The following is a 27,152-nucleotide window of genomic DNA, read 5'->3' as shown; positions in this document are numbered from 1 at the left end:
TCTGACCTGAGGTGTAGATCAAATATGTGACAAATTTTCTATTCTACGTATGCTTGTGTCATTATTCTTTGATATCAGTTTTATAAAAGACAGTGTGTGAATTATTAAATGCGACAAAATATGAACCAAACACATTTGGCATCTAACAGCAAGAATCCCACTAACAAACAATTGCACCACCAAATTTTATATTTTTAAATATAATGTATATAACAAATATAATATACAAATTCGTGGGCCCCCGTTGATTAAGAGCTGTTCAAGAGGGGTTCGCGGGGAAAAAAAGGTTGATAATCGTACCATCGTTAAAAACAAATTAGACATTTAAGGTGCTCGAGTGTGGGTGGGTCGGGCAATATAACCGGATGATAACGGAAAACCCGCGGATCGTTGGACGACAGTAACGACGCATCGATAGCGGGAGTCGCATTTTTCTGCCACCGTGCGCTTATAACCTCGTTCATCAGGACCGGGTAAAAACACTGGCAGTGGCGGTGCAATAAAATTACTGCAAATCGTATTTATTACGAGCACTGGTAATTTTATCGGGCAAATCCGAAGACAAAGTGCGTTCGCGAGTTCGTTCTTTCGTGGCGGCGCGCTCCGGTTCCCGCCATGCCAGCTCGTTCATCATGATGATCTAATAACTGACCGCGGCAACGCCGGCGAGGGGAATAAAATTAGCCGCCACTGTATTTATTGCGAGCACAATTATTTCGCCGCGCGAACGCACCGGCCTTCGAAACGCGAATTCGTATTCTACGCTCGTCCCGGCTGGCGCACGAGTAAACGGATTAAGTAATTACACGAAACGATGCCACGGTGCAACGAAAACGCAGCCATCTGCGCACGTGAACCTTTACCACGCTAATTCCGCTACGTTGTTTTTTTTTTTATACTTTTTTACTTATCAATTTTAAAGTGCTCGAAGATTAGCCGATGCAACGAATTTACAATGTATAGTCCGGACAACGATATAGCAAGCTCGTGAAATCGAGTAGGCGTCAAAGTAAAGATGTTTCAGCTGCCGGGACAAGCGAGTTGATAAAAATATGAACAGATAAGGACCTTTGACCATGGTCAGGACGGTTCAAAGAAATGTTTCATCCAGTGTCGTCATTTTTAGAAAGCCATTTTTAAGGTACCGCCAGAGGTAAAGGTCTTACTGAAGTCTTTATATGCAGATAGAAAATTAAAAAAGGTAGTGCTGTTACAGACACAGAAAGACATTCCAAATATTTTAGGTAGTGAGTAGTATTGTTGGATGGCCAATCTGATGACTCAATGCTGATAAGCGTATCGGAACCGCTGCGTCCAAAATGACTGAGTCAGTCTTGTTTTTCACATTTCTATCTAAAGTACAGAATCCTGGACGAAGTTCATCCAGGGCAAATCATCGACAGCCAGTCATCAGGTACTAAGGATCACCGACATCCCCTCCTCAGCGAAAAGCCTAACATATAAGGACCAGCATCATTAGAGCACGAGCTTTTTTCTTTCAACCCTATTACGGTAGCGGTCTATCGAAACTGTTATTTCCGCGTCGTTCTGCGTCTGTCCGGAGTGTACGTTTCTGACCCCATGTTTTCAATTTGTAAATAAAATACCATTTATTAATTGAAATACAAAATCATACGTACGCTACCATTAATTTATTATTGACACCCTCGAGTAGGATGTCATCTAGGGCGCTAAGTGCCGCAGCAGCAGTCGTTGTCGACTTTCAAGGGTTTAGTTTACGAGCTCGCTATATCGTGGCCCGAACTATACTTTGGAAGGCTAAAAAAAGGAATTTTTTTCGAAATTTTGTACGCTTCGTTAGTTGCAAACGACCACAGGTTGCAGCAAATGTGCATAGAAGTGCTCTGTTTCGAAGATAGAAAAGGTGTAATGTTTTATCAATTCTTAACAGAAGGAATAAAAAAAGATAGATTTTCTTATTACGAGTTTACTGGTACAGTGTAACTCGTGTAGTAAGGGTCTAGTAGTTGCCACGATAAACTCGGTATTTTCTTTATTTTATCACCGCTTCTTACGAATAGAAACGATCGAGAAGGCTTGTAAAGCTTTTTAGTCGCCTCGTTATCGTTGCGAAACGATGTTTCTTTGCGTCGAATAGCTCGTAAGGTTTGAAATTTGTTCCAAACATATAGAAAGTTAAGAAGAATGTAAACCAAAACGTAGGAAATTTACAATCGAAGGTTTTCTTTTACACTTCTTTTCTGTGATCAGTAGTTTCTGAGATGTTACGTCAATTATGTTTTCCACCCCCAACATTCGATGGTCCGTCATCCCTTCGATATGGAAACAGGTCGATAAAAAGAAAAGGAAACTCGTGGAAACTAGTCTCTAGAATTCTATGAAGTTTTATTAAAATTTGTTATATATGTGCTTTGATTTAGAATAAACGTTGAACATTTCTATCCATTTCACTCATTCTCAGTGTTCACTGTTGCCCGAAATGCGATGAAGCCTAACAGAGATTAGACTTGGCAAGACAAATCAAAAATATTACACCTCCCTCGATAATGTTCGCGTCACGGTCCCCGAACAAACGTTAACAAGGGATCACTGTAAATTGCTATTTGGAATAACAGACGAAAATATCAAAACTATAAAAATAGCAAGATGTCTGTCTCATTAAAGCCTTCCCGTACTTTAACGAGTCTGACTCGTGATGAAGATTTTGGCCCAAACCAAAATATCACGAGCTAGACTCGCAAACAGAAGGTCGGCCCAAACGTAAACATCACGAGCCAGGCTCGCGGACAGCAAATGACGATCGAATTGAGTTTTAGTTCCTACCGGTACGCCGCAAGAGTCAGTCACGATTCATATAATCTCTGTTACAAAGCAGTTTAGCATCAGTCTGGTCTGTTTACCGCGCGTTGACGCCTACCATTTGCCACGGGATGGTTAAACCTCAGTTATTCTCAATAGTGTATTTGGTACGCCATTTAATTACCAGCGATCGAAAGAGAAAAAGAAATGGATCATCTAATGAAGAGTAAGTAGAAATTCAGTCAATTGACGAATATACTTGTTTTAAGCTTCATTTATATTAACTTTACTTATATATAAGACCAGCTGAGTATATAATATTGAACAAGTTGTGTGGTCAAAGATAATCGTTTTATTTTATATTCTATTGTCAGTTGTTACACAATTTATACTACTATAATATTATAATAGAAATATACTCAAATTCATTTTTCGACCCAACATATTATTTACTCGATCACAATAAGATTAGAAATGTTCAAAAACCAATGCACCAGTCATTCTCTAATATCCACTATATCGATTTGCTTGATTCGTAGAAACTGTTTTGAGTTTGTATTTTTCAGTCACTTATCTGGGCAATCATTATGAGAGTTATGATATCTAACAAGACACAATACTGTAAATATAATTGGAGTATAGTTCGAGCCTCGATATAGCGAGCTCGTAAAATCGGGGTGACGTCAAAGTAGACATGTTTCAGCTACCGGGGCAAGTGAATTGACAGAAATACGAGCAGATGAGGACCTTAGACCATAGTCAGGGTCGTACGAAGAAATGTTTTATCCAGTATCGCCATTTTTAGAAAGCCATTTTTAGAGGTATCATAAGAGGTAAAGGTCTTATTCAAGTCTTTAATATCTTAATTTACTGGCTTATAATATATGCAAACAGGTATTGCAGTTACGGACACAGAAAGACATTCCAAATATTTCAGGTAGTGGCTAGTATTTACATGTTTTCCATTTGTATATAAAATACCATTTATTGATTAAAATACAAAATCATATGTACACTCAAACAAGATGTCATGTACGACCCTAAGTGCCGCAGCAGCAGTCGGTGCCGACTCTCAAGAGTTTAGTTTACGACCTCGCTATATCGTGACCCAGACTATACATATTTGAATGTGTCTTTAAAATCGCCCACGTCAACCAACCCCTTTTTTAGGGGTTGTAGAACAGTTTGCAAACACAATTTGGATATGTTCAGAAGTTTTTCGATGCAATCTGGGAGATTCCGTGAGATTAAATTTCGAAAGAATATACTGTATGGAGGATCCCAGTCTCCGGTGCGCGATGCAAGTGTTCCCCTGTTACACGTATCCGGGCCGTTACTCGCGACGCAACGCTCGAAAGCGGGCGCGGCAACGCGGGCTCGTTCATCACGACGATCTAATAACCCTCTACACGGAGGGCGGTGCAGCGGCGTGCCGCCTACACCGGCGAGATGGACGGCTCGCTTTGTTGCAGAAATTACGGGATTCCAGCCACCGGTGCCGAGTGTCCTCCGCGACCCCCCCCGTGCACCCTCTTTCGCTTCCCTTGGCCCGCCTAACCCTCGGTGGCGTTGTTGTCCGTCGCCGACGATCTCCGTCGCCGCTTTCTCGCGTCCTTTTGTGCGCGTCCTATCTTTCTTTGTCTACGATCGAAACGAACTACCATCGAAGCTCCTCTTCTCCAGCGTGCCCGCCGACCGTACCCCGATATTTGTTCGGGTCGAACGCAGAGAGACGCCGAAATATGTTGCTCTCTGGTCGCGCGGTCCCTTTGTAGCTTTTATGCCCGTCCCGTGACGAGCGACCGCTTCCGGACGCTGTCCTTTTGTTTGAATTGCGATCGTGCGGGGGTGAGATAGGTGCTCGTCGCTGATAGAACCCGGCTGTAATTAAATTCTTTTTTTAAACGTACTGGCTCGATTGTCTCCCGGTCGAAATGCTAGGTATAATAGAACGTCGATTATCCGAACTAATAGAGAGACAAATTCGTCCCGATGATCTCTTTTTACGAATTATTTGAACCTACGGCCTCCATTATAGACAAAAATATGAGACATCTCGTATATTTCTGTATTTTTTATGTTGGAAAACAAAAATTATATAGGGCGATTCTCAGGATAGTGTAGTTGGCCTTCGAGTACGCTCGCGAGCGAATCGCCCTATACATTTTATACGTCTAACTAAGCCCAGTTGACTTTTTTTAGTTTCTCTATACAGGATGTTCGGCCACCCCTGGGACAAATTTTAACGGGAGATTCTAGAGGCCAAAATAAGACGAAAATCAAGAATATCAATTTCTTGACAGAGGCTTCATTATAAAAGTTATTAAAAAATTAAATTAAAAAATATCAAATCATTCTGAAAAAATTATTTTTGGTTGCGGGGCTCAATTGCAATCATTTTTGGCGAATACACGTACCCCTGAAATTCTACTCACTTTTGAGAAAAAAATTCGAGTAGGTGCTGAAATTTTTTGACGAAATTAAAAAATTTCAAATCATACTAAAAAAATTATATTTAGTTACAAGGGTCAATTACAAGTATTTTTGGTAAATAGATATACCCCGAAATCCTACGCACATTCGAGAAAAAAATTCTTTACCGAAAATATAATGTCTGACCATACCATTGATATGTTTCACTGAAATTTCATGCATATCTTTAAAACGTCATAACTTCTGAACGGATTGAAGGATTTTAATGTTTCAAAATGCAAATAACGCGTATTTTAGTGAAAAATATGGAGACATTCTGACAATATTGAAAAAATTATTCTAAAATAAAACTGGTCCAATTTCAAACGGTCATAACTCCTACCATAGTAAAGCTATCTCATTGAATTTTTTTTTCTAAAGCAGAGTCCATGGGTACTTACAAAAAAGTATTAGACAACTTTTCTGTAGAACGCCAAACAAAATTACTAAAAATCAAAAACAAATTTTTCGACGAAAAAAAAAATTTTAAATCACTTTGGAAAAAATATTGTTGATTGCAGGGGTTAATTACAATTATATTTAGTGAATACACATATCCCCGAAATCCTACGTACTTTCGAGAAAAAAATTCTTTAGTATTCTTGATTATCTTATTTTGGTTTCCAAAACCTCCCATTAAAATTTTTCCCATGGGTGGCCGAACACCCTGTATATAACATGATTCTGGACCTGTCCAAAATAAATAGTCAAGGCCATAAAATATAAATCAAGGTATACAATTTCTTCCTTTATGTATAATTCTACGATGAAAATATATATTCTCCTTCCATTGTATATTTTTGAAATTAAATTTTCTCAAATCTAACGGTATTCATTCTTTCATAAAATGAATAATATGTACGTATAAATAATCATTGTCAATAACATTTAACGTTCTCCGATTTTCGATAAAGAAAGCGTTTCATCGTCCATCGTAACGATCGAGCAGATTATAAAAGCAATTTCTTTCGACGATATTTACCCTAAATGCTTCCTCTATCGTCAAATTAACCCTTCGCTTCAGTGTTCGAGCACGTCGAGCCCGCCGTAATTGTTTTCTTGCTCCTGGCGGAGAATAATAACGATTTGTAACAAAAGAATGCAGTTGTCTGTTTCCGTACCACGATCGCGTCTTCGGTATGTAAAGCTAATGCTTCGAGTCATTAAGGCTCATCCTTTTAACGTCTCCATAAATATTCCCTAATGCGTTCGCAAATGGCACGTTCCCCTTAAAGATTCATCAAACGAACTATTTTTTGCGCGGAGTAATTGCTCTGTACAGCAATCAGAAATAAATCACACTACGCGAAGCTAGTATTCAAGTAAGATAATCGCAGCGTGTGTAAAATAAATATAAGAATTGGAAGGAATTATCGTCTCATGAAATCGTGCTGAGCAGAATTAAGGTTTTTATTTACTTTTGCTTGCAATGCTGTACGAAAAAATTCTTACCTAATTTTCTACAACGAGAAATATTTATTTCTTAATTGTCATATTCTTGTATCTACGAGGACCGTTCAATAAGTCCTTAGAAAATCCAAGACCTGACGCTCGTAACATCGAAAATGGTTTGTTTTTAGTAAGCATCATGACTCACTAAACAGTAGTCAAAGTCTCAGTTATATCCACCACATGGTTTCATTTTTCCCAGTGACTTTTTTTTATTTCCAAACTTAAAAAAATGGCTCAGCGGACCACAATTCTCGTCGAACGAAGAGGTCGATGCCTGTTATGAGGACCTTTCGAAATCTTACTTTTTAGATGGCTTAAAAAAGTTGGAGAAACGCTTGGAAAAGTGTATAGAGCTAAAAGGAGATTATGTTGAAAGATAAAAAGAAATCTCTCTAAAATAATTTGTTTTCCTATCTTTTTCTAAGGACTTATTGAACTACCCTCGTAGTGTCTTGTATTTAGTTCTATGAAGTTATCGAGGGTCGACTGAAGTAGAAAATAATAAATTGCACACGTATGAAAATATCAAAGCGATCTGTAACGCTCATTATTAACGTCTCTCTTTTATATGATATCGACGATACAGCAAGTATCAGCAACTATTAGAGAAAAGTCACGCGGGCTCTGACTGTTCTCAAGGACGCTGACTGAGCTCGCAGTCGGATCAGAAGCCGTGCCGCATTGCGGGGTGCAATTCTCTCTCTCTCCTCTCTCCCTGTCCCTCTCTTTCTTTCTCCTTCTTCTGGTTCAATCGTTCCTTACTACCCTTCTCGAACGTGCATTGACAGCACGCCGGCAAGCATTCCACGTCCTTTCAGAATCCCTTCGTTACTCGTCCTTTGCCCCGTAATTACCATAAGAATTATGGATGCCCGGGCAGAAAGAATCGTCATTGGTATTTCATCGGGAGAGCAAATCCGACACGAAAAAAAAGAAAATCGAACGAACGCAAGGAATTTTATGCCTTTCGGGGGAAAGTAAAGCGAAATCCCCCGAGAGTTTCTAAGTTCTCTAATTGGTACTTATATCAATTAGACGGGGATGCTTCGTCGGACACCGCGAGCTTCGAATTTACGAATCGAAAGGGTGGATCTCAAAGGAAAACACACGGGCTAACGTGCTGATTACAAGAGTACTTTGCACAAATAATCATTAGTCCGATCTGAAAACTATTCATCTAGTTTGCGTTCAAACGATTATTGTGGAAATATTAAAGATATTCGAATAAAGTATTTCTTAACAAAACTAAGTTAATAAAGAGTAGGTTCACAAAAGAACTATTTAACGTTGAATTTACGAAAACTAATAATTTTATTCAAAATCGTTCTGTTGACAGTTGCAGTAAAATGAAATTTTTCTTTTGACATATGTCGATCAAATACAACATAATTGCTAACAAATAATATTTATGAATTCTGTAATTTTCTGTTTGAAATTTGAAACCCATCAAATTAATAAGTGTTGTTTTAAAAAAAGGGGGAAAAATAAAGTCGATATCTTCATTGATCGATACAGAACTGTAAGAAATATTGGCAATAGCCGACAAACAGTGGACGATTAAGAGTTCCAATTTGCAACGAAAGGATTAATAACAGTGTCCAAAACGCCGTTACGGTTTACAGCTGAGAATTTCGTTGCCAGACTTCTCGTAAAGTGAATTTCAAACGTCATTTAGTATCTGGCTCTTTGAACGGCTCGTCAATACCTTTTCCTCGTTCTCCTTTTACCTTCAAACTACTCAAACGGGTTATTCGTGGAATTAACGTCTATGTATCTCCGTTGAAGGTTTCTTTTAAGAGGAAATTGCGAAGACGTTACCATCGAAGTTGTTTATGAAGTCCTTTCAAGTCAGACTTTGCCAAGATCCGTAAAGGGAACTTTGCAAAGTGAATCGAAAAAGGACTTTATTACTTCTGCTGTACCTCCTTCGTGTTTTCAATACAGAGAGTAATCTGACCGTGCTGGTGTATTATACGATTACTAGATCTTCCATGATTATGTCTAAATACGTAAATCTGCGTTATTTCTTCGCGACAGAGTACCGCTTTTAAATAATTCTCGTTTTAATTACACATCCTCGAATTTAATTCAACCATTAAAAAGTCCTGGTTTTAAGGATTTAGCTCATTTTGGTTTACGTAGAATTATTACGCTTATCTAAGTAACATGCTTGCTCAAAAATTCCATTAATTACGTTATCCACAAGTTCGAGGCGATATTGATTTTGTATTAAAATATTTTTTACAGTATTATTTTCCTGGAATTATAAGATTGATAATAGAAATGACTAAGGCTATGTTGCTACTCTGTTTCTCAATATTTATTTTATATATTTCGCGGTGTTACTAAAAATTGCCTAAAAATGATACTCCGTGTATTTATCGAGACCGTTTGTTTCGTCGAATGAGTCTATTCGTCCCTTATCATCCCTTAAAGCGCCTGCAGTCTAGTTGCTTCCTCGAAATAAGAGAGCCAGGCGATTCTGTGAGGGCAGTGTATCACCCACGCCCTCGTAATCCATTCCCAAATCGACTGTCCTTTCTCTGACCCGGCGTTGCCTCGTGAAAAGAGTTAAATAAACCATTCCACGTGTCGTTCTCTATTTGGGTGGAAAAATAGCCGCTGCGTTACAATTGTCAAGCAGTGCAGCATGTAGTCAGTTTATCTGTGCAATAGTACCACCCGGCGCGTAGCGATTCTGGACTGGTGAGTATTGAGCGTAGGATCAAGGGGTGGTTTGGACGAAGGGGTTACCGGACCGAGGGTGGATATCACACCGTCCTGACACGCCAATCCTCCGTGCTTTTGCCTTGACGCTCCTTTCTTCTCTCTCCGATTGTCGCTGGGGTTTCGTTTCGCGTGTGCTGTAAATTTTAATCCGCCACCGACGGCAAAAACCAAGCGCCAGGTAAGTGGTGGGACTAAACGCTCCGGCTTGCAAATTTTTAACGGGCGAGTCGAGCGGAATTCGAACGTCAGAATTCGCTGTTTGACAAATTGGAACGATATTAAACTTGGGGTCTCATCGAAATCAACGCTGACGAATCAAACGCAAGTCAAGATTTGATTATATTTCGTTCTTTTCTCTATTTTATCTCCCTGTTTTTTTTTGAGGAAATCAGTGAATTACATTATTAGTATTATTTACATTTTGGGTACGATCTCAATTATTTCTATTTCCCACTCGTGGGTAAATATAATACCCAATCGTGTTCGAAACGACTAGTCAAGTAATAAATTACTCGAAACTGCTTCCTCGAACTGGGTCAAACATCGTTGGACCCATTTTGCAATTGCTTTGACTCGATCACTTCCCTTTCGGTTCCCGCGGAAGCGGAACTTCAAACGTACAGAATATATATTCTTGTCAGACAGAAGGAGGAAAAAAAACGAATCTTCACCGCACGTCCGTTTCACCGTTAACCTCTGACCTAACCTCTTTCACAACTCAGCTATTCACCTCTGAAATTATCAAAAGAGGCTCTTTGAAATTTCCCCGTAAACACCGGTGCTGCTTTTGATTCTCTCTCTCGTCCGTCATCAAAGTGCCAGCGCGGCCACAAAATGCACGCAAACCGTAAAAAAAAAAAAACGAAGAAAAAAAGGGAACAGTACCGTCCCGCTATCGATCAACGCGGAGTGCCTCAATTTCGCGAGCAGCCTGTTTTTCGATCACAGAGGCCCACCCCGGGCACAAAGAACCGACCGATCGACGAATCGAAGCTCGCGAAACGAGGTTCCACGACGACGCGGAGGATCGAGAAGCGGACCGGGAAGACGATGAGGATGGAAAAATAAAACAGAAGGTGGAAGACTGTCAGAATAGGACGAGGCGTGGTTACCTCGTCCGGGTCTGTAAATCAACCGAAATGCTTTGGAATTGAGTTGTGGTACTCGAGGGGCCAACAGCGCCTCACCGCAAACTACGCCTGCAGGGAGATGAGATACTTCTAGTTATACATACACGTCTCCGAAGAACCGCGAGGCGAAACGCCGCTTGGGAACAAGCTATCGTCTCGTGGAACCGCTCCGATCTACACCCGAAGATCTCTGCTATACTCGCCCAGCTCGGACGATTAAACGCTCTACCAAGTTATTTAACCCTTTCCTTACCAGAGCTTATATAGTCGCAACGTTCAACGCTTCACAGGGGGGACCTCGAGCGCAAATGAACAGCGCAGAAGCAACGTTTAGTAGCCCCAGAAATTGTTGAAGGTGCTGCAAAATAGCACTGGGTCTGTGGTGACTGACAAAAGATGGAAAAAGTGGCTTTTGATGCAACGAAATAGTTATACCTCGCAAATAGATGAGCCAATTACTTATGGAAGTGGCCTAGAAAATTGAGAAAATTGTGATTTTGACTTACTATCATGTCGTGGTGAACTATATTCCCTTATTATGGAAGAATTTGTGCCAAGTTTCCTCAAAGTAAACAATAAAATAAAATTGTCATTTTCATTATTATCTGCTACATCTTTATGTTTACTTTGAGCACAAGTTATTTTCCACCCTATATTTGGTAATAATATTTGGTAAAATACTATTTATTTACAAATGTAAGAGCAACAAAATATTTTTCTCCTTCTGACTTTTGACAAAATTTTCGTGCTCCGATTTGTTCAAATTAAAAAGTACTTGCAACTCTATAACGAAGAAAAGAATATCGTGCGTGTCCCGGCGAAATTGCGTTTGGAAAATTTACCACTATGTAAATAAGGGCAATATAAATGTCCGAGCAAGAAACTTTTGTCTAGTTGAAGATTTAAATTTGTGTAGTACGCGTACACTATATTTACAGTTTCTCGCCCTGCGCACAGTTCTACGTTTTATTTTGCCAATAAGTTAGTTGCTTTGACGTAACCGCGTAGTAAATTACCTACTTTTAAATTATTCACGAGCTCATGGCGTAGCGGTATCCTACACTGCGACCATATTTTTTCGTGCGGTCGCAACGTGTATACTCCCGAGTTTTCATTAATCGCTAAAAAGAAGGGACGACGCGATATAAAAAAGAGATTGCTGCTAGCTTTTAATAAATTAACAATAAATTTAATCTGCCGCAGTCCTCTTTAATTTATTTATATACTCTCCCGTTAATTTATCAGTTTGTCCATCGGATATTCAACTACATTCCTCGTATCTTTGTTTTAAAAAATTTCGTGTTTGCCTCGATTATTTGCAATTATCGTGCAACGGAAATAGCTTAACATTCTAAATTGCTTTCATTAAGACTCGGTCTCATACTTTCAGTCTACAAATTCTTTCAATCAATAATGACAGTCATTACGTATGCATTGGTTCTGCTAAAACCAAATTCCTCCATTTTACGCCATTAAAATGTTCGTTCGATGAAATAGCGAGTAATACGTTAATTACTATCGTGCGCCGAAATTTGTGCTAAATATTAAAATAAACGTAAGTTATGCATAAAATTTCGATATGCATAGTACCCGAATCGTATAGATTGATTGTATTTTTTACGAAATTTATATTTCCTACCGGGAAAAAATCCGACGAACGACAAATTATTTGAAGGGTAATTTCTTCCATAAGATAAGAATCAGCCTTTCTACGACCTTTTTTTGTTTCACGCAATGAATAATGAATCTCTCGTGATAGGAAATGATTGGAAATCGATTTTTCTGTACGAACGGTGGATTTCTACCTCTTTGTCAAAGTATGTAGATTCGAGATGGAATTCTTCATCGAATCGAAATCGAGGTAATAACAAACGCGAAATTTATCATGTGGAACTTTCGAAGATACGGAACTTTATTCACGAGCGGAATTCGTTCTCTTCATTTCAACTGATATGATATTCATTTGATACATGGATCGACAAGAGTCCAACCGGTGGCTGAAAATCGAAAATTTTCTTTATCGCGTTTTAAAAAGTTTAATTACTTAGAAACATACTCTTCAACTTCTTATTCTGGAGTTTAAACGCCATTCACTTCACCGCGATTTTGAAACTGTTTGTTAATACTTTTCGAAATATTTTTTTTTATAAATTGTTTTTTATAAATGGAAATAGAAATGCATAAAGCTGAGGTAGAAGTATTGTTAAAAAATATAGAATGTTTTTCGTCGTATCCAGGATATTTCGTAAATATTCGAGGAATTTTTTAACCAATTTTCGGATGTTTAGATCCGAGGAATCTATCGCTGGAAGGAAACGTACTGGGGCTGCTAGTTATTCCGGGCAAATATTGTTTCGCTTCGGTTTTGTCATATTTTTTTAATTCCGGGAATAAATTCGCCGGTCTTTATCGATTATTCCGTTTTAGAATGGATCGTAAACATTCGAACGGCAGAGGAAAACGAACGAAACTCGCAGTTTTTACAATCTCACGCGTAGCGTCGACCGCGCGAAATGTTGAAGCGGCAAACTACTTCGGTATCGCAATTTCATAAATTGTCCAGTCTGGAAATGTCGCGCGACGACACACGATTTCTCTACTTCCGCGGTACGAAATTTATGCCCATGCACGTCGAAAACCAGAGCAATGACAAATCATTTCGGCCACGCGTGTTTTCTCTCAATTTTACTTGTGAATTATCGTCCGGTCGCGCACGAAAATCACACGTATAATAATAAAACAATAAACGCCCTCGATAACGTTAGATTTATTCGGTCTTGTCGCCGACAAATGGGGGAAATTAAATTTAAATTTTAAATTCGATTCGAGTTCGAGTGCCACGTTAAAAAGATCGAATGGTACGTGAAAAGAAAGAGAAAAGAGAATTCTCGATCGTGTCAAGGGGGGGATTGTCGTTACAAATTAAATTGGTTTTTAATTTTAATTTTAATTAAAATCGAGATGGCCAAAATTCTCCAATGTTAAAAACCAAAAAAAAACTTTAGAGAAAATGCAATTTTAAATAAAAAAGTTAAGAAACATTTTCTTTCCTCTCTAGTAAAGAATAGAGTAAATAAAATCGTATTCCACGCGTATTTAAACCACATTAATAAAGGCATTGTTTTTAATTAAAAGCGCGATGTCGGGAAATAAAGTCACGCGTTCGTCTCTGTTAATTATCGGTCTTTTTAACTTTAATTAATTAAAACAAACATCATTTGGCGCGCAGCGTTATGTAGATACTTGATAAAATATATAGGAAATAGACGCTTCTGTTCGCTCTTTTAGGAGCTCGAAGGGAAATAACGGGTCACAACGGCGCAATATTAAATCGTGGAACCGGAACATCCACAGAAAACGAGAAATATACTCGACGCGCCCTTTGCTCTCCCATTATTACCGAAACACGCCACACAGCTCTGGGATCTCGGAAGAACGTAATGTTTCCGCGTGCAAAATGTCCGGCGAACGGACAAGGAAACTCAGGATTTGTGTTCCCACGTTCGCGGTAGTCCGTTGCAATAAACAGCCCCGTGTTTCATAAACTTTTAGCGACACACTTCCTTTGTCGCTGTCGCGCGATAAACACGTAAATGCTTCTTTCGCGCCGGACGAAGTTCGACTGTAAGTCACCATTTACCGTACTCGGCGTGGAATGTTTACAAGCGCGGGTGTTGCGAACAGTTGGGCTACGAAACAACATAAATCGTACGGAAGCTAGATTTCATAGAATCGCCCGACAAACAAAAGAAAAACTAGCGTCGATGAACGAATAAAAAATTCGACAAATTTCAATAACCGGTTCGATAGAAATTCATTCAGGAAAAGTAGTCTCGTAATTTCTTACGTCAGATTTATGTTCTGATTCCCTACTTGTAATAGAAAACGAGAACGTAATAAAATTACATAAAATTTTTCCACTCGTATTTTACAAGCACATTTTGTTAAATAAATGCTCGACTAACTACAAATCAGAGTTAAACTTGTAATTTCTATCTTACGATGGATCTATCTACCGACTCCTCACTTGTAATAGAAAACGAGAACGTAATAAAATTGCATAAAATTTTTCCACTCGTATTTTACAAGCACATTTTGTTAAATAAATGCTCGACTAACTACAAATCAGAGTTAAACTCGTAATTTCTATCTTACGATGGATCTATCTACCGACTCCTCACTTGTAATAGAAAACGAGAACGTAATAAAATTGCATAAAATTTTTCCACTCGTATTTTACAAGCACATTTTGTTAAATAAATGCTCGACTAACTACAAATCAGAGTTAAACTCGTAATTTCTATCTTACGATGGATCTATCTACCGACTCCTCACTTGTAATAGAAAACGAGAACGTAATAAAATTGTATAAAATTTTTCCACTCGTATTTTACAAGCACATTTTGTTAAATAAATATTCGACAAAGTACAAGCTTGGGTTATGTGTTTCACATTTTTTAAAAATTAGTTTTACAGTCAAGTTTAAGTTCTGTATCGATGAAGACCGATTAAATTTTTGAAACGTAATTTGTTTGCGATACTTACGAGCGTGTAAGGTGTCCCTTTATGAATAAAATCTCGAGAATTCCCCTCCGATTAACCTGTTTCGACGATACAGGTCAGCTGTTTTTGTTCTGTTTCTACGTTACGGTATGATTAATAGCGTTGATGAAAAGAAGTCACTATCACAATTTTCTCAGCAGTATAATCTTTCATCGGTACCTTTGTCCACAATAGGGCACCCGAGCAGCATTTATCATTGCAGCGGCGCATGAATAATTGTCCTGCGCTTTACACGAAGAAACTTCCTGTGTGCCTTACATTCTCTTCCTTTATTACAACTTCTCCTCGCTTTCCATATATCAAAACCGAATCTACCGATCGCTGATTACTTGTGCGTTTTCGAAGAGCGTAAAGCCCGTCGTACAAGCGGAAACAAAAAAAGAAACTAATCGAAAACACAGTGAATGTTCCATCGTTTTATCGTCAGGAAATTCTATTATTTAAAAGCGTATTTCCTTCGAAGACGTTGAATTCTATTCTCAACGAAGCAAGTTCGATCTCTTGCAAGGTATCTTTTATTATGGGGTTTCATTTAATTTATTAAAAAACATTCTCGCTTTAGAAAAAGTTCTGATGACTTATATTGCTGAATAACTGTCGTTGTACTTCTCCAACAACAATTCTAATAACGTCTTTGAAAGAATTGTTTGCAAATAATTGGCGTAAACTTTTTCCTAGAGTCTTTGAAGCTATGTACAACAGTTTTATTTATACCAAACACTTGTACCATTTTTATTTCGTTTTTTTTTTTAAATGCAATCGTATCGCTTTTCCAGTTTTGTCTTTAAAATTATTATGCGTTGCAGAAGTATAACGGGGAGATAACAAAAGGCTTTCTCTCGAAACTGCTAATTAGATTACTTTAAAAGCCTCCGTCATGCTACGAAACGTGTACAAATCAACGTCACGGAAACTGGGTCAATTAAATTAATATTTTTCAGCACAAAGTATAATTATCTACTTTTATCGTTACAGCGCAGCTTAATTAAAATGTTATCGAATCGCCAATTTCAATCATGGAAGTGAACCCATGGTAAGTGCGCGGACACGAACAATAATAATCCCAAAAGTGCTGGAAAACAAGAATATTTTAATTACACAGGCATTGTTGCGCGTCCATCTTTCTTCGCTAATCTCCTTCGCGAGGATGTTTAATTACCTCCGCGCTAAGAAACAAGAAGCCGCGCGAACGTAATTTTTGCAGTCAAAAGAGACACGAGGAGGACGTCGTGATTCCGACGTGGAAATTAGATTAAAACGAAACAGGCGCCCGGGTATAATGAAAACTGAACGAGCTTCCGAATTTTCGACGTGGAAATTACGTCACAGTACGAACGCACACGCCCGGAAGAACATTTACAGCAGGCATGTCAAACTTAATTTTGCCCGAAGACCAATTTTACCGTGGATGTAGAATTATTTCACCGCGCTCAAAAATATTTTAAAAGACATTATTCGATCGTACCAACGTCAATTACGACACAGTCGTTTGTTGTGCAGAATGATTTTGGTAAAACTTTGGTAAATAAATTATGAAGAACATAATATTCTTTATGTTCCTCAAAATTTTCGAGATATTATTCGAAATGGAAAGGGGTAGAATTTTTCATGAAAGGTTTAGTATCGAAAATGGGGCGGATATTAATATTGCCTAATATTTCATTCGAACTCTATGAATTAACACTGGATCTGTGGTGACTGAAATAACATAGAAATATTGACTTTTGCTGCATAAAATTAATTTTTGATGCAACATTCTGACGAAATAGTTATATCTCGCAAATAGATGAGCCAGTTGTTTATGGAAGTGGCCTAAGAAATTGAGAAACTTGAGATTTTGATTTAATGTTATGTCGTGGTGAACTATATTTCCTTATTATGGAAAAATTTGAGTCAAGTTTCCATAAAGTGAGCAATAAAATTGCATCTTTAAGTTTACTTTGAGCACAAGTTATTTTTCCCCCTATACTTGATAGTAATACTTGGTAAAATACTATTTATTTACAAATGTAAGAGCAATAAAATATTTTTCTCGTTCTGACTTTTGACAAAATTTTCGAAAACGATTTATTACTTTTGTCGAAATATTTTACACGGTGTTGCAATGACCAAAATTTTGGTAAATAAATTATGAAGAACATAATATTCTTTATGTTTTTCAAAATTTTCGAGATATTATTCGAAATGGAAAGGGTTAGAATTTTTCGTAGAAGGGTTTAGTATCTAAAATGGGGCGGATATTAATATTGCCTAATATTTGATTCGAACTCTATGAATTAACACTGGGTCTATGGTGACTGAAATAACATGGAAATATTGACTTTTGCTGCATAAAATTAATTTTGTATGCAACATTGTGACGAAATAGTTATATCTCGCAAATAGATGAGCCAGTTGTTTATGGAAGTGGTCTAAGAAATTCAGAAAATTGAGATTTTGATTTAATGTTATGTCGTGATGAACTATATTTCCTTATTATGGAAAAATTTGAGTCAAGTTTCCATAAAGTGAGCAATAAAATTGCATCTTTAAGTTTACTTTGAGCACAAGTTATTTTTCCCCCTATACTTGATAGTAATACTTGGTAAAATACTATTTATTTACAAATGTAAGAGCAATAAAATATTTTTCTCGTTCTGACTTTTGACAAAATTTTCGAAAACGATTTATTACTTTTGTCGAAATATTTTACACGGTGTTGCAATGACCAAAATTTTGGTAAATAAATTATGAAGAACATAATATTCTTTATGTTTTTCAAAATTTTCGAGATATTATTCGAAATGGAAAGGGTTAGAATTTTTCGTAGAAGGGTTTAGTATCTAAAATGGGGCGGATATTAATATTGCCTAATATTTGATTCGAACTCTATGAATTAACACTGGGTCTATGGTGACTGAAATAACATGGAAATATTGACTTTTGCTGCATAAAATTAATTTTGTATGCAACATTGTGACGAAATAGTTATATCTCGCAAATAGATGAGCCAGTTGTTTATGGAAGTGGTCTAAGAAATTCAGAAAATTGAGATTTTGATTTAATGTTATGTCGTGATGAACTATATTTCCTTATTATGGAAAAATTTGGGTCAAGTTTCCATAAAGTAAGCAATGAAATAAAATTGCAGTTTTAGGTTTCCTTTGAGCACAAGTTATTTTCCCCCCTATACTTGATAGTAATACTTGGTAAAATACTATTTATTTACAAATGTAAAAGCAATAAAATATTTGTCTCGTTCTGACTTTTGACAAAATTTTCGTAAACGATTTATTACTTTTGTAAAAATATTTTACACCATGTTGCAGTGACCAAAACTTTGGTAAATAAATTACGAAGCATTGAATTATTCGAAATTAAAAAGAGTGGAATATTTCGTAGAAGGGTTTAGTATCTAAAATGGGGCAGATATTAATATTGTCTGATATTTGATTCGAACTCCTCTATGAATTAGCAAAGTTTCAAGAATGTCGAAATTGCCGAAGTTCCCTTGTTGGTTGAAATTATGGTCGCATACTACACAATAGCAGTGGAACTTTTGCTATTCTCTAGGCGGACCTAGATTCCATCGATACCATTCCATCGTCTTTCACATTTTTCCGGCGCTACTCCTGCACCGGTGGTCGAGAAATCAGCGTCATTCCGCTGTTTCTTACCTTCGTTTTTCTATTGTCTTATCGCATAGAGCCGGAGTATCCCCGCTATTTGGGAGATATTAAACGAAGACTGTAATTACTCGAGTCGTTTCGGGATTTCTTTCGTTGGGCTAATCCTCGTCGACCGTATCAAAAGAGCATTAGAGTATACTTTCGCGCGAACAACATACCCCGCCATGTTTCGCGTAAACGATGAACAATATTACACCAGCTACAAATTTTATTTCCGAATTAAAATTCTTTCTATTTTGTATAACCTTCAGGAAAAGGATTCGATAACATATAGAAACAATAATTGCAACTGTGCTATTAATAATATTAGTAACACTAATATCTACTACATTATACACCATCAGTAATATCGACTATGATATTATTCATCACAGGAAAAATTTGTTTCGAGCTTTTTCGTTCAGAACCAAATAACAAATAATTTATTTCGCGAACTGTCAAATAAATCATTCAATTGGAAATGCATTAATTCATTTTCCCCGTTCGAAATATTTCAAATTTGTTATTTCGAAATACATTATTTTTAAAATAATTGAAAATTCCACCTAACGTAATAGCACATAAAAGTCCAAGTCGAACGATTCGTGGAATTGTTTTCTACTTTCTACCGTTTTGACGCCGCGACTCGACGCCCCGCAGAACAAACAGTGATTTTGTAATTAAATACCGTCCTTTACGAAATCATTTATGCGCCGTAATATGCGGTGCTCATTAATTCGCACAAATTTACCCATTATGCAAACGAGGAACGTGTGCGTCGGAACCCTCGTCGATACTTCTATTCGTGTACCTGACTATTGTCGAAAGTAGACGCGAAAACCATCAGGAAGTCGATTCGCAGTAAAGTGGATACGGAGAGAAACGAGCAAATATTAGAGCTTCGGCATCAGCTGTGCTCTATGATCGCGGCACGATCCACCCTTGTTTCCTCCCTTTTCCCTTTTCGTGTGTCCCTCAAACTCCTCCCCCTCTCCTCCTCTTCCTCCCCACGTCGTTTCACCCCTTTTTCGCGTCACTCTCTCCTCTGCGTTTCTTTTACACTTTTGTTTCTCACCAACGTAGCCCGCTGCTTTTATTTCTCTGGAATTTCTAACCCCTCTCCAACCCCCCTTGTCGCGCTCCTTTCCTTTTGATACTTATTCGTGCCGAGTTTCAATCATCTTGTCGTTTACACCATTCTTCTCTTTCGCTTCGCTTTTTTCCCTCCCTCCTTTTCACCTTTGCGGCTTTCTAGCTTTCAGCATAATCACATACACCCCCTCCCTCCCCTTCCTTTCCGTATACTTTTCTCGAAACGTTTTTCCGCCCTATTTTTTCACGCTCCTTAAGACTATTTTCCCCCCGAATAATCCCTTTTTCTCCATTTTCTTTTCTCGCCGCGTTCTTTTTCCACCCGTCTCACCTTTCTACACGTTTTTCACCTGTTCTTTCGTTTCACAAACGTTTTTGCTTCTCGGCTTTCTTCCTTTCTTCGCCGTTTAAGTGCATCGCGAGCACAACCGACCCCTCCTTCGTTTTATTTTCGAATAAAACCGACCAGTACTTTGAATTTTTATAGAATTTTTGTATTACTCGCCATCTGTGTATCTGTGATTTTTCTGTAATTCTATTTTTCTTAAGTTGCTCTTTATGGCATTGTTAAAAAATCTATAGACGTACAAGAATCATCAATCGAAACGATGAAACTAAAAACTTTTATTTCCTTAAATGAATCGTACCGGCCCTCCGTGGTTATCTTTTGTAATTTATTTGCACGTTGTTTAATTAAATACCTTTTCACGAGAGATGTTTTTATAAAACAAATGATTAAACAGTTCTACGATCTCCTCGTTTACTCGTTCCCTCGCGGAAGCTAAAGGTAAGATTTGGATGTAAGGGGGTCATTTCTTAAATGTACAGAGCAAGCAAGGATCTTAGCAGGATTAGACTTGATTTATACATTACAGGGACAAAGGTAAAACGGGGCATAAATCTAGCGACTAGAATTGTGTGAAGCACGAGAGAAACAAAAAAGTTTATATTCACTTAACGTCGGTAGAATTAGCGTCGCTGTAAGCGAATGATTATATTACGGAAAACGAGGGTAATTTAGTTACGCGAAACATTTAAAATAATTTAGCACTCGCTTGATCGTCCAGAGATTGACCCAACGTTGAACGAGTTAACCTCGTGGCATCTAAAACGATCTGAGCATGTAAAGGTGAAAGAAAAATGTATGATGAAGGAAAACTTAAATCAGATTTCTTTATTTTTACATCCCCTTAACAAATAATCCCAAATAATAAACCCAGACCATAACTCCTATAATAGTGAGTATATTTCTATTATATTCTATTATATTTTATTCTAACACTATTATTCATTTTTTTATAATCATAGAAAGCACCAAGAAATTCGTTAAAGCAGTATTACTCCAAGAATGATAGTTGACAGAAACTGTGATGAAGTCTGAAGGCCATATTTAATGATTTTATATTTCCAATGAATGAAAGGTGTTCTCGTATACCTCGTCTGTGCTTTAGCCAACGTATACTCGTTTATTTATCCTCTATCTAATTGGGAATCTACGTAGCTAACCAGGAATATATCTAATTTATCGATCGACTATATCTATATAGTTAGATCTGCTTTGCCGGCAAAGTAGGCAGATCTGCTTTACCAGCAGAGTATATCTACTTTGCCGACCGAGTACTTAGATCTGTGTTCCAGAGGTTCCCAGCTAATGACTTACAGTTTGTTGATGATCATGACTGATCATTAGACTGCAAATGTTTATGACATAATGCATTTAACATGCAAAAATATAAGAAATACTTAAAGTACGATACGAATTATTATACGTAGGGGTTGAGACAACCCCCTACAAAGCTCCGATTTCATTAATTCGATCAATAAAAGTATGAATTTGCATAAAGATCCGCAGTCTACTGATTATAAAAAAATCATTAAAGGCGTCGGGCGCTGTTGCACCGTGACATTGTTGTCTTTATACGCGCGTGTTGGAGTCACAAAAGAGGAACGTCGTTCACCGGATGCCCTCGAACGCGTGCACACACACACAAGGACGTGCACGTACACCGTCAGCACGTGCACACTCGCCCATGGATATATCGAACTCTTATGCATAATGCATTAAGGGATGACGGGAAGTATGGATATATTACTCGCCAGAGGCCAATGTTATTCTCCCTGGCGTCTCACTGGTTAATGTTGATAAGGAACCAACGTAACCTCGACGAGCGTGCGGAACGAAGATGGTGGCGAGGGCGAGGGCGGGGGCGGAACGTTCATTAAGGCGAACCCTACTCTCTGTTATTCTTCTTCTTCGCTCGTCTGAAAAACGGCGTCCCTGAAATCCCGTGAAATCGCGTTACAATTCCGCGGAGAAAGCTCGCTGGTTATTCGCGACGGGAGAATATCGTCGGAATATGAAGTCTTGGTCGCGCGGCGTGCTTTCTAACCTCGCGTATAGATGATTGTCACGTACCACGGAAACCCGCAGTCGACTGACAAAGCGTTAAGTCTTTTCAGCGAACGTCGCGTTTTCAAATTCAGAGTCGAATTCTCCTTTCCGTAGATTTCCTGATCTTTGGAAAACTAACCAGTCGATCGCGTAAGCACGCAACGATGTTTCTATTTGAATAGCTAAAATGATAGAACTCTATTCATTTTGCAATCTTCTACCATTTTAGGTATCTTGAAACATTTCTTTCTCCGTGTCATTCGATTATTAGCAAATTGTTTTATAAAATATTTAAATAATGTTCTTTACAGGTGATGTACTAAATTTTAACTAAAGGACCTACTCTGTTATACTTAAAACAACCCCATATAATCGATCCACCTCCAAATTTCATTATTTGTGTAACTTTTAATTCATTCGATATTTCATCTGATTCGAAACGATTTATTTTGGCCTCGTCAAACCATATAACTCGTTTCCAATCGATGTCCATGCTAGCTTTCTTAAATTTATATTTTTCGACCGACTTCACTTTTCGAAAATTTTTCCATTTCATAAAAGTTTTACGAACATTGAAATAAAATTGATACCATAAATGTTCTTTATTATTTATTTAAGGATGTTGGAAAATTTTGTTTTTTAGAGTGCGACTGCGATCTGAATAATTCAGAAATATTACGGAATAATTATAAAATGTTGTCTGTAATTTCTCCTGCAATGTTCAAACGCATATCGTGCATATTTACAATGCCTCGGAAACGTTTATTTGCATGTAAACATAAACCTTGCAACAAATGGATTTCATTTTATGAAATTGCTCAAAATATAAAGTTTACAGATGTTTGATTTCGAAAGAAAATAAATCAAACTTTTTTTTTATAAACAAAATTCATATCGATATTACTAATTTTTTTATCGCGATATTGAAACGGGAAATAGATTTATATTTTTAATTGATTTAAAATTCACGTTCCACTCGCCCGTATTTCCAAAGACGAAATTATCAGATATTGTGTTAAATTTGTGGAAGATCATGCATTTCGAAATAATTTCAACATTCCACGAAAAATAAGCAAGAAAGACAATTTAACTGTAACTTCAGCCGGCGCACTAAATACGTTATTAAATTTGTATTTGCAATATGGCTTCTGCAAGCACAGTGCAAATATGAATTTAATATGAATGTAATAAATTTTGGAATAACGTATGCCTGAAGAAATGTGACGAATGTAAACGGGAACAATTTGCTATAAAAAGAGTTTAATAATTTTAAAACTGCGCTACTGGAATACTTAGTTACGTATCTTTACTTTTCCTGTATTATTACGTTTGTAATATCAAACATTCTAATTTAATTACGAAAATATTTCCGCTATGTAAAGAATTTGAAGTAACATTATAGCATCATAATAATTTCGAAACCTTTTCTGTTTTAGGTAAGTCGAATGCTGAGCTGACTTCATTTCAGAGCTACTTAAGTAAGTAATAATTTCCCCTGACAACAATTTGGCAAATAATACAAAGTAAAACCATATAGATGAATAAAATTAAATAAATATCAAGGATAAAATTATACGGTTAACATTAATGAAATGCTGCATTTAAAATATTTCATTACAAATCAAAAGCTTTCGTTAGTTCAATTTTCAGCGAGTTTCATCTCGTTGCATTATGTATCTTATATGTCTTTGATTTCTATAGTATTAAGTATGCAATTACGGTAGAAAATTTTCGAGAAATTTTAAAACGCAATTCCAAGACTTCACCACAATTTAAAAAATACATTTTCAACACTTCCGGTTTAAAGGCTATTTTCACCCTTTCAAAATGGATATCAGCCAATAAAAAAATCAAGTGTTAAATATTTTGTTTAAAAACTACCTCTTTCACAAATTTTATCCAAATCGACGTTTGCGGGTTTGATATGTTACACGTAACGCTATTACTACGTCAGTGATCGTGATTTTTAACGAATCAATTAATAATAGATGTATAATTGATTTATAATATAATTTTTATTGAGTTAAAATTTTCTTAGAATTTAAATAAAAATGTAGAATGAGCCAATTATAAATAAGGATATGATTGACTAGTAGGACAATTTCTATTAAATTTGACGTCGTATCAAGAAATAACGTACGACGCTACATCCTTGTTATACTATAGTTCCGGGCTGTCGAACTTATGGCCCTCAGGCTACATATTACTCCCTCTACAACCTAACTACTCCCACCACATCCTGCGTAATAACGTGACATCGTACACTGTCACCTTCATTCGATGACTATACTTCGTTCGACAAGAATAGGTAGCATCTATCTTCGTTCGCCGACCATGAATAATTCAAAATGCCTTTTAAAAGATTTAATTTTATTCTGCCAAGACATAAATGTCCAAAATAAGAAATCATTTTCTAATTCCGCACGGAGATCGAATTTAGTAAAAGGTAGAAAAAAACTTTGGAGGGATGAATTAAATACGTCAGTGTCTATTTTTCTACGACCTGGTTGTTTTCATAAGTGCAACGACGCAAACGCACTTCGTTTTTAAACGGAATCGTCTATTTTTTTTTTTCAACTTGCATCAATTCTTCGTACAATGTTTAAAAAGTCAATATTTTCTGAGATATCTCGCGTGCTCGGTGTTACAGCGACGGTCAGAACGATCCAAAAATCGAAAGTTACAATGTCGATCGCGATGAACGAGGCTTATTCGACTCGAATGTGAGAACGGTTTCATTAAAAGCGAGCCGTTTTAAAATATGCGAAATTTTTAATCACGGACAAAGCAACAGATTCGAAACGTCGACGGCGCCGCGAAACATCGTAATTTCTCCGCGAAACGAGACCCGCAAAAATATAAAAGGAATAGCGAATAGACTCGTCCATTGATGACGAACCAACCAAAAATATGCTCCAGAGCGTTTTCACCATTGGAACGGCGGCCGGGTGCGTGTTGTCGGGGATTCCTCCTGTCGGCCGAAAATCGTACAGTCAGAATTCATGCCTCGAAAAATCCGATGAAGGTTGCACCATTAAAATACGCGAACCGATACCGAAATTTTGACTGTCGAAAGTTCCCGGGGGAACGCGGTTTCAGTTGTTAATTCTGAATCCGCGGTTTACCCGTACCTGTTTCGATAGAACGAGGTTGCCCAAATTGGAACGCCTTCGGCATTTCCTTCGATTCTAACATTTCGAGAAGGAAATATTCTTGTATTAATCGCTTCTGAAATTAAAATTTTGATCGTAACAATCCGATATCACTATACGGAGAATTGCTTTAAAAAATTCTGAAGAGAAAATAGAGTACACAAAAATTAATATAAGAGATTATCCTCTGTTAAAAAATTTATGCCGTTTGGTTGCCACGAGAATGTGGGGTCCTTAGACATTGAAATATAATTTTGTTAATTTAAAGGGGGATTCCCGTGTAACAGCGTTAAAATTTAAAGTTTTCTTTAATTTTTTTCGGAAAGAATTAAAAGTTCTGTTGTATTAGACTTTTAAGGGCATGAAGAGAGACATCTAAACTATACGAAAATATCTTTTTAGTCCATTTTTTATTGCTGTAATTTCTTAAAACTGGTTGCTTTATATACTGAACCTGTTTTAAACAAAAAATATGGAAAGTTTGAAAAACTATAGTAAATTGGTTTAAAAAAATATTTTCGTATAGTTTAAGGGTCTCCCTCCATGTCTTTAAAAGTCAGGTACAATAGAACTTTTAATTCTATACGAAAAAAATAAAAAAGGAAACTTTAAATTTTAAGGCTGTTAATCCTCCCTCAATATAGAAGAAAACGATTGTTCCAACCATATTTATCTCCCTATTAGTTTGGATGTGGGAGTCTCTACGCTATGGGTGTTTTTACCCGTGTAATAAATGAATAAAATAATGAATTTAAGTTTAATTTGGTACGTGGAAACATGTGAAAGAGAAACAGATAGAAGGGGAACATCGTATATGGGGGAATATCATTCGGCGGAGTTTTGCGAATTTCACAAATCAACCGTGGCTCGATTTCAAAGCCATTAGGAACGCGCAAAAGTACGAGCCAGGGGAGAACTTTAACGTTGATCTCGTGACGGAGGGGATCGGTCTCTGGCTAGCCACAACTCATCGTTAACACCTAACGCAGACTCGTTCCTGCAGACGTGCGCCCGTTTATTCGCTCGTCTCTCTCGTCTCGCATGCACCGCGCGTATTTTCACGCTCCTACGAACGTGTTCGAACCAAAGGGCGGCTAAGGGGTTTCTATAGTGACCATTCGGCGATAGGTTTTTAACGGGTTGGTCTGCGTCGACGTCGATCTCCCGTTTTGGCCCTCCAAATAACATCCGTTTAGGCGAGCGTCCGCTCATTCCCATCGTTCGATACTTTCAAAATTACTAAAATACGCGAGATTCATTCTTGTTAAACATCACACTGCAATTACAACTACACTACAGTGTCTGACGAAAACGTTTTCAACCCACCGTCGACCGTGCGTGGGTCTACTCCGACCCACGTCCCACCTAAGCGCTACAGAGGCTATAGAAACGAATTATTTATTATGTGCATACATTGCAAGGAGTAGATATTGTTTTTTAGATCTTTCTTGATACACTGTTTACATTTTATTTTATCTAAACACTATATTTATTCAATGTCGTAATTTAAAAATATTATTAATACAGGGTGTTCGGCCACACCTGGGAAAAATTTTAGTGGGAGATTCTAGAGGCTAAAATAAGACAAAAATCAAGAATATTAATTTGTTGATGGAGGCTTCGTTAAAATGTTATTAACGTTTTAAGTTCCGCCTGTACTGAATTTTTTTCTAGAAACTGGGTAGAATTTCGGGGGTAGGTCTATTCACCAAACATTATTGTAATTGACCCCCGCTACCGA

The 27,152-nt window shown here is 37.3% G+C and overlaps 1 protein-coding gene across 2 annotated transcripts in view; it reads left to right on the top strand.

Moving 5' to 3' along the window:
• Positions 1–27,152, top strand: part of LOC122400377 (E3 ubiquitin-protein ligase MIB1) — a 704,083-nt gene that overhangs the window by 588,564 nt on the left and 88,367 nt on the right. The window lies entirely within an intron of this gene.

This window comes from Colletes gigas, unplaced genomic scaffold, assembly GCF_013123115.1.
Source record: "Colletes gigas isolate AHSC1104 unplaced genomic scaffold, ASM1312311v1 Colletes_gigas_Sc00017, whole genome shotgun sequence".
NCBI classification, from domain to species: domain Eukaryota; kingdom Metazoa; phylum Arthropoda; class Insecta; order Hymenoptera; family Colletidae; genus Colletes; species Colletes gigas.
This window is presented reverse-complemented; position numbering and strand designations above follow the sequence as displayed.